Raw genomic sequence first — 8,241 nt, forward strand, 5'->3', positions numbered from 1 at the left:
GAACCCTTATTGCATGATGAGACAGATGAAGACAGTTAAAGACATAGTGTGTACAGTAACTTCTGTCTGCACTGCCTCTGAGCCTTGAGCTGTTTTCAGAATGGGAACGAAAGGGAATAGAGGGAATTTGGCTTGGGCGGTTTTTCAACCCCCATTGGAAGGTGAGGTGAATGTATTGGAGCCCTGCCCCCCACAAGGTGGGGGGCTAAAATTCACTCACCCCACCCTTCAGAGCTGGATGGGGAGCCCCTAGAATGAGTTCTCTCTGTGCCCTTTTTACCCTCCTATTCTGAAAACAGGGTCAGGTTGGCAGACAGGAGGGGTCATTGTTAGGGGAAATCAGCTGCAAGCTTCCAGCCAATGGCAAGATTCTCCTCCCGTCTGGATCCAACAGAAGTTCTGTTTGATCCAGGGGACCCTTCTAACCTGGAACACTTCCTGCAAAGTGTTCTGAGTTACAGCAAGGAACTGCACTTCTGTCTGTGACCTTTGTGCTAAAAAAAATTGTAGTGAATTAATGCAAGTGGATATGCTACACTACATACACAGCATAGACAATGGGGGTGGGGGGGGAGTACAAATCTGGGCAATCACCCCAGTCCCTGTGCTTTGGGGCGCCCTGCAGAGTGGAGTGGAGCAGTAACAGTGTGGAGCTGGGTGGAGCGGTGGCTCCACGTCCAGTCACTCGTTATCCCTCCACCCCCCGCCACCGATGCCACCACTGCAAATGGTGGCAGCAGTTTCTTCGGGTCCCGGACCTGTGGGATTGGAGTGGGGATGGGGCCCCGCATGAGCTGATTTGCCCTGGGCCCCACACCCTGCTCAGATCCCCTCTGTGGACAACAATTCCAGACTCAATTTCCTGCAGGTGTGAAAGAAACCGATTGCTGAAAACCGGTGAGAAGAGTCTTGTGATATTTTCTGCTTTTTCTTTCAAAACTGAAAATTGTGTGAAAATCTCTGTTTCTCTATGTATTTTAAGAAGGTTAATATAATTTTTTGAATGTTTGGGCTTGGTAATACTATACCCCTGCCTCATTCCAACCTACATCCATATCTCTCACTCACACTCACACTCACACACGGTAAGTCCTCCACAAACATGAAAGAGATTAGATAATGTATTAAAGTGTAGAGTAATCTGCTTAGGGACTTTAAACACAACTTCCAGTCCCAGCTCCCTGTTACCACAACACCACGCTGTCCTGACGACTTCCAAACTTGTCTTGTCTATACAGCTTTCAGCCTAACTTCTAAGAAGCAGGAAGCAAACATAACTGATATTCCTGGCACAGCCTCATTAGTTTCTCCAGTATAAGAGACAATATAGATAGACGGCTATAATAGCTGTGTGACAAGGAGATGAAGTAGAGAATAATATAATAAAGCAGCTGAGCTGTCTTCATAGGAAGGAAGGATGGGAAATCTATGAAAAGAGCATGCTTCCTGCTAGTGGAACCAAGTGGTTCAATCTCTCCACAAAGTGGGCAGTAAACTGGGATAAATAAAGTATATGAAAATAAAGTGTTATTTTTTTTTTATATTGTGTGTGAAGCCAGAAATGCAATTCAAAATAATATTCCATTTTGTAGCCCTGCCATGATAATTTAATTGCATTTACTGTATTATTTGAATACTTTAGTCCTTCAGGTGACAAGAACACAATGGGAACATAATGAATTTGAGAAAATATCAACGTAGATTCCAGTATCTAACTAGAATCCAGATCAAAACCTTTTTGCACCTTAAAAAATAGGGAAAAAAAAAACCTGAATAGGGGGATGTTGACTTTAAAAAAAACAGTATTTTACTAAACAGCAGGGGGCAATGAAACATAAATCACAATACAAAAGAAGTCTCTTTATAAAACATATGAAACATAAAATAGAACATTACTACCAGAACATTCTGTTTGCTTTAGTGAATGTTTTATGAGCAGATAAAAACAGAATGGGGATTTTTTTTTTTTGGAAGGAGGAGAAAGGAAAATTTTTCATGTAAGCTACAAAAGTATATGAACAGAGGTATGTGTAATTTGTGAAATATCTTGTGAAATGTCAGAAGCTCAATAAATATGTTCTCTAGAAATTTTAAAATGTTTTTAAGTGGTTATCAGTTTGAAGGCTGTAAACCTCTTCAAGTATCTCTAAGTTATATTTGAGTAGCATAATAGTTCTGTGGGAATAAGATTCTGCTGAAAACAGGAGTCAGATTCTTCTAAAAAAACCACAGTATAATAATTTGTTACTTTTTGGTAGTAGCATATGTTTAGTGTATGCAATTACATATTTTTTATTCATTCATGTTATTTATACAAAACAGTACAGTACATAGACACTTGGAAGCTTTATTATCAAAAAGTGCTAAGTAGATTCGCATTTAAATGTAATTACTCATATACGTTACAACCTATCTTTGCAGCACATATTTCAAAACTAAATAGTGTAATTTTACATTTTGTCATGCAAATAAAAATTATTCATTCTAAGAGATATATTGCTTTTCACATAGTACAATGCATACAATGCAGACATTTTCATTTACATATATGCGTATTTATAATGTTAATTTAACATGGCTTATATTCCACTGTGACAAGTACTTTAAAAGGCTGGATTTTTATATAGCATACATTTGTCTATGCTACAATAGATGCATGATGGGGCTGCTAATCTTTATTTACGTACTTATATTTGAAAACCATAATGATTGAAGTTAGGAAACTATTTATATTCTACCTTTGCACAGTGGAACTATGCCTTGTTACTACCTGTTTTCTGCTATTGTTCCTTAAAGTCATTGCTGCACCAGCACTTATACTGCATGTAACAGTTTGAGTTCTTATATTAATTTATTAAATAAAGTCCAGTATTAAGTCTAAAGTCTTCCTGGAGCATTTTGAAAACAATTGAGGCAATAAACAAACAATGGAGCTTCTAGTGACTTCTTTATTTAAGTTGCTTAATCCTCTTGATTATAAACTATTAACTTCCCCAATGTTGCAGGAGGCCATTAATATCAGCAGAAGAAAACAACTTCTGGGATTATCCTTTTCTCTGTCCTAGGAAATTCTATTTGGATTTTTCTGAGAGCATTGCATTGAATTGCATTAGGTGTAGATAGGAAACCAAGCCTACTGAGTATTCTGCTTTCTGTGGATTGTATGCAGCCACTACGGCCTTGTACAGATGTTCCCAGGACCTGATCTGCAATTACTTGACTCGCTAAGTTTCAGTGGCACGATTGCATATTGTGTCTCACTTGTGCACACTTTCAGTGGTACCGAGATCCACTAAGATAACATGATCTAAGTAAAGCAGGGTAATGGAAGGGATGGCAGAATAGTGGGGGCAAGTGGGTCCTTGGTGGTTTGTCAGGTCTGGGGGAAGGTTGCTAGGATCAGGGGTTATGGAGGCTCCATGGGGAATGGTGGATCTGGGGGGTAATGATGGATCTTTTTGGGGGGGGAGGGAATAGGGGGATAATGTAATGTAATACATCCAGCTGTTGGGAATGCACATTATACATAAGGAAATGCATTTTCTCCCACTAGGGTTTTGGCCAGGTGAAAGCAAAAGGATACATGCAGGCCTTACACTTATCTTGATTTAACTTTGGTTAGGTCAATGGAAGTGCTGAACTGGAGATACATTCAGTTAGATTGGGCAAAAACAAGTCTGGCCTGTAGCAAACCCCCCAGTTTTTCTTTTTTTAAATTTATTTTAAAATGTATTCCCTCCCCTGCCCCAGCCATTTCTGACTTTTTCTCTCCCTCTCTATTCCCTATAGATAAGTATAAATAAGCTAAGATGTAGGATAAGCTTTAACATTTTATTTTAGGTAGTAAGTTTTATTTTTCTCTCCCCTCTTTGAAAATAAGTTCCCTGCTATTTTGATATTGATACCCACTGTTTTATAAGTGATAATTATTATGTTTGTACTTCTTTTATATTGTGTGATTACTGTTTTAGGTCTATATATGTTTCATAGATTTCATAGATTTCATAGACATTAGGGCTGGAAGGGACCTCGGAAGATCATCGAGTCCAGCCCCCTGCCCAAAGGGCAGGAAGTCAGCTGGGGTCATAGGATCCCAGAAAGATAAGCATCCAGTTTCATCTTGAAGGTGTTCAATGAAGGCGCTTGAACAACCTCCGGTGGCAGGCTGTTCCAGACCTTGAGGGCTCGGACAGTAAAGAAATTCTTCCTTATGTCCAGCCTGAAACTATCTTGTAGTAGTTTGTGACCATTCGACCTCGTCATCCCTTGGGGCGCTCTGGTGAACAAACGTTCCCCCAGATACTGGTGGTCACCCCTGATAAACTTGTAGGTGGCCATCATATCACCCCTGAGCCTGCTCTTTTCCAGGCTAAAGAGCCCCAGGGCTCTCAGCCTGTCTTCATAGGGTCTGCTTCCCTGACCCCTGATCATGCGCGTGGCTCTTCTCTGGACTCTCTCAAGCTTCTCCACATCCTTTTTGAATTGTGGAGCCCAAAACTGGACACAGTACTCCAGCTGCGGCCTCACTAAGGCCGAGTACAGGGGGAGAATGACGTCCCGGGATTTGCTTGAGAAGCATCTCTGGATGCAAGCCAGAGTTTTGGTCGCTTTACTAGCTGCAGCATCGCATTGCAGGCTCATGTTCATCTTGTGGTCAATGATGACCCCCAAGTCTCTTTCTTCCATAGTGCTAGCCAACATAGCACTGCCGAGCCTATAAGGATGCTGCAGGTTTTTTTTTCCCAAGGTGGAGAACCTTGCATTTATCGGGGTTGAACACCATCAGATTCTCGTCTGCCCACTTGCTGAGCCTGTCCAGGTCAGCCTGGATCATCTGCCTGTCTTCTGGTGTGGATGCTTTGCCCCAAAGTTTGGTGTCATCTGCAAACTTGGCCAGTCCGCTTCTGACTCCAGTGTCCACATCATTAATGAAGATGTTGAACAGTATGGGTCCAAGGACAGAGCCCTGGGGGACCCCACTCATCACAGGACACCACGATGAGTGACTTCCATCAATTACTACCCTCTGGGTCCGACCCCGGAGCCAATTTTCCAGCCAGTGGATTGTGGAGGACCCAAGGCGACAATTGGCCAGTTTCTCCAAAGAGACGATCATGGGACACCAGATCGAAGGCTTTTTTGAAGTCAAGATATATGACATCAATCTCATCTCCCTTGTCCAGGTGATAGGTCACCTGGTCGTAGAAGGAAATGAGATTGGTCAAGCAAGACCTACCCGCAACAAACCCGTGCTGGCTATCCCTTAAGATGTTGACATCAGCCAGTCCATTAACTATGGCCTCCTTAATAAACTTTTCTAAGATCTTCCCTGGGATAGAAGTCAGGCTGATGGGCCTATATTTAGCCGGATCCACTTTCCTCCCTTTCTTGAAGATAGGCACCACATTGGCCTTTTTCAAGTCTTCGGGCACTACACCAGAGCACCAAGAGTTTTCAAAGATCCGCGCTAGAGGCTGGGCTATGATGCTCGCCAGCTCCTTGAGTACTCTGGGCTGAAGATTGTCAGGGCTGGCTAACTTGAAGGTATCCAGCTTCTCAAGATGTGCCTTCACGAAGTCAGCATTAATGGAGGGCAGGGGATCACCCTCACCCGGACTTCCCGGCCCTGTAGCGGGCATGGGCGTCCCATGGGGCTGATGAAAGACTGACGCAAAGTACCTATTTAATAGGTTGGCTTTTTCCTGGGTGTCAGTTGTCAGTTGCCCCATCTGGTTCAGCAGGGGTCCAATGTTGCCCCTGCTTTTCCTCCATCTCCCCACATATCTGAAAAAGGACTTTTTATTGTCCTTGATGCTCAAAGCTAGCTGGAGTTCAGTTGCAGCCTTGGCTTTCCTGGTCAGCTCCCTATAGGACCGGACCAGTGCAGAATAATCCTCCTTGGAGGTGACTCCCATCCTCCATCCTTTGTAGGCCTTTCTTTTTAGCCTCAGGAGGTCTGCTAGGTCCCTGGAGAGCCAGGGGGGCTGCTGTGCCCTTTTGCTGCCTTTCCTCCGAGATGGAATAGACTTATGTAAGTTAGCGTAAGTCATGTCAAGTTTCCATTTTGTATGTCAAACCTCCATCTTGTGTCCTCTGCCCGGGCATTTCTTGTGTTGCAACTGTATGATTCATGTACCCCTCCCATGTAAATTGGTTCCCGGATGAATGAGAGTGATTGGGATTGATTGAAATACAATGGTAGCAGGCCTCTATTGAATGGCCTGTAACAACCAGGCCATCACCTCACATTGATATATTCAGGAACCATGGACCTCACCCAGGAACAGAGACAAGAACCCAGCATTTGAATGACAAAAGACCCTGCAGAACCAGCAACTTGACCATTGTACCCCACCATTACAGACACCCGAAACTGCATATCCCTGCGTGGAGCACGCATGCTCAGTACACCAGGGGCTGACTCTTGCCTGAGCATGCCTCCTATCACTAGGGTCACACAAGGTCTGTCCCTATAAAAAGGGGTAGTGAAGACTGACTCTTTGGGATTCCTTCTCCATCTGGACCAGCACCATGCCACACCACCTATCCACCCAGAGGCCCTACCAGTGACTCCCCTCTGGACAACAACTACTGGACAAGGACCCCTTTCCAGCCAAGACAGGTAGCTATCACCCCTCACCCCATCTTCAATCAAGGACTTAGACTCTGCTTCTCTTCCCTACCTGGACTCCAACCCTTCCACTGAATCTCTTTCTCCTGCTGCCATTGTGAGTGCTTGTGTGTGTGTGAACCAATAATTTCAGGGGGCTGTGTAGTGTGTTGTCTGTGTAATAAAACTGTTATTTTGACCCCTAAGTTGGGTTTTGGTTTACTATGGTTTGGCCCTGCTCCAATTTCTGCTCCTCGCCCCTCTAACTTCTGTCTCATTTCTCCCTCTCCTGCTTCTGGCTCACTGCCACCTCCAACACCTGTCCTGAGCTCCTCTCTGCCTCCAACCTCCTGTTTCTTTGCCACTGTCTTATCCCCACTGGCTTTTCCTTTTCCCCTGAGCAACCATGTTTCTGCCTCAGTTTCTATCCTGGCTGTCTCCTCCTTGCCACCACTTATCTGCCCCCCCCACCCCCCCAAAAAACAACTCAGCTATCTGCCTCAGTTTCCAGCCCCAGTCTACCTTAAGTAAACTCAAGCCTCAGCTCCTCAGCCAGCTTCTCTGTAGTCTACCAGTTCTAATCCTGGTTCTGGCAACTTTCACTCCCTACACTTTAATTCTTTCTCACCTTAACCTTCTCCCAGGTATCCCAAGCAAACACATACATATCATACCATCCAAGTTAGGTACTTACCTATGTGTAGGTGGGTTACATGTGTGTGAACTGGTGAGTATGTGTGTGTGTGTGTGTATATATGTCACTGTGTGCATGATATATGAATTAGTGAACTGTGTATGTGTACTGAGTGTGCAGGTATTGACAATTCATTTTTGTCTAATTTTTAGTGTGTAGTGTGTATGTGCTTGAATTAGTGATAGGTATGCATGTGCCCAGGCCGGTTTGGATGTGTATGTGCCTGAGCTGGTAGTATGTGTGTGTGTGTGTGTGTGTGTGTGTGTGTGTGTGTGTGTGTGTGTGTGTATGAGTGTGTATGCACCTAATTGATTTGTGTGTTTGTATATGTGCAAATGTATCACACCCTCCTGTCTAACAGTGCAATATTGTGATCCTGAGAGTTGACCTGACCCCACAGGGCAACAAGCCCAATCTAATTTTGTTTGCCTGAGAAGTGCACTAACTTGGACTGGATATAGATTAGTCCAACCTACTGAATATCTGTACACATTTGGAGCTCAACCCTTGGGTTACAAAAGCACAGCCACACCCCTGGGGCTGTTCTTTTCCTACCTCCTCACCCTGACCAGATTAATTTAAGCCTCCAACCTCCCCCACCCCTGGAGAGACCTTCAACCTCTCTATCCCCATGAACCCATCAATCTCCCTGCAAACCCACTGCCACCCCCCACATCTGCCACTCCCATGGATCTGCTAGTCCCGCTGATCCTAGCAACCCCTCCCCAGACCTGCCAACCCCCTGTGGTCCCACTAGCACCCCCCTCTCCATTCTGCCCTTCCCTCCTGTCACTCTGACTTACTTAGATGAAGTTCCCACCATTGCTCCCCAAACCAATCAAAGTGTGCAGAAATGGAACGCAATATACAGTCATGCCACTTCAATTTAGTAAGCCACATGATTGCAGATTGGGTCCCAGGAATATTTGTGTAAGGC

This window comes from Alligator mississippiensis, chromosome 2 (genome assembly GCF_030867095.1).
Source record: "Alligator mississippiensis isolate rAllMis1 chromosome 2, rAllMis1, whole genome shotgun sequence".
In the NCBI taxonomy this organism is placed as follows: domain Eukaryota; kingdom Metazoa; phylum Chordata; order Crocodylia; family Alligatoridae; genus Alligator; species Alligator mississippiensis.